The sequence below is a fragment of the Tachypleus tridentatus genome, chromosome 5 (assembly GCF_004210375.1).
Source record: "Tachypleus tridentatus isolate NWPU-2018 chromosome 5, ASM421037v1, whole genome shotgun sequence".
NCBI lineage: Eukaryota > Metazoa > Arthropoda > Merostomata > Xiphosura > Limulidae > Tachypleus > Tachypleus tridentatus.
In genome coordinates, this window is record NC_134829.1 from 51,049,650 (window position 1) to 51,050,487 (window position 838).

At 39.6% G+C, this 838-nt stretch overlaps 1 non-coding gene across 1 annotated transcript; it reads left to right on the forward strand.

The window, feature by feature from the left end:
• The first annotated feature begins 412 nt into the window (after nucleotides 1-412).
• On the forward strand, nucleotides 413-486 carry TRNAN-GUU (transfer RNA asparagine (anticodon GUU)). The gene has a single exon. It is a non-coding gene; the product is annotated as a tRNA-Asn (tRNA).
• Nucleotides 487-838: the final 352 nt, after the last annotated feature.

Here is an 838-nt window from a genome sequence, read left to right on the forward strand (position 1 = left end):
GTTGCACACCCTGTTATAGACTATTATTGACAGGTATACAGAGCAGACGAAATATTTTTAGAAAAGTTGTTGAGAAACCAGTTTACGCATATACAAAGCTTATTAAGATATTTCTTGAAACATTTTAAAAGGAACGTATGTTTTCTATAGCTGCGCGATGCAAAGACAAAGACGATGATAGAGTAGCTGGGAAAGGTTGAAGATGTGAATGAGTTATTTGGTTATTAAGATTTACTGGTGCAATGAACGCGAAGTAAGAAATATTTGAGGAAGTGCATAACGTTCAGTACATAATAACTGAATGATATATGTACCGGGAATAAAAGAACAGCGTGATTGTAATGTAGAATAAGGCTGTAAAACATTGCTTTTTCTTTGCTTCAAGACGTCTTCTTTGGTCGTTAGTTACGACGCCTCCGTGGCGCAATCGGCTATCGCGTTCGGCTGTTAACCGAAAGGTTGGTGGTTCGAGCCCACCCGGGGGCGTTTACGTTTTGCCGTCTGGTGGCCAAGCGACGATTCCACGTGACGGTGTCAAAACGTGATTCACAAATCAGGAGAAAGTCCGTCATCGATCTTCCTGTTCATTTCAAAGAAGAGACGTACAGCGTTTTTCACCAATAGGCCAAAGAAAGAAATATGCAAATAGAATGAGACTCTCTCGTGAATAACTAGTAGCATACGACTCTTAAAATCTCATGTTAAATACCGCGAATTTTAGAAATGTCCAATAAAGTGTAAAACAATTAGTGTGACAGAGCCGTTACCGTACGCTGTATGTATCTCAGGCTTAGAGAGATATAGCTCAAGCGACGACTCAAACAATTTTTAATGTTTC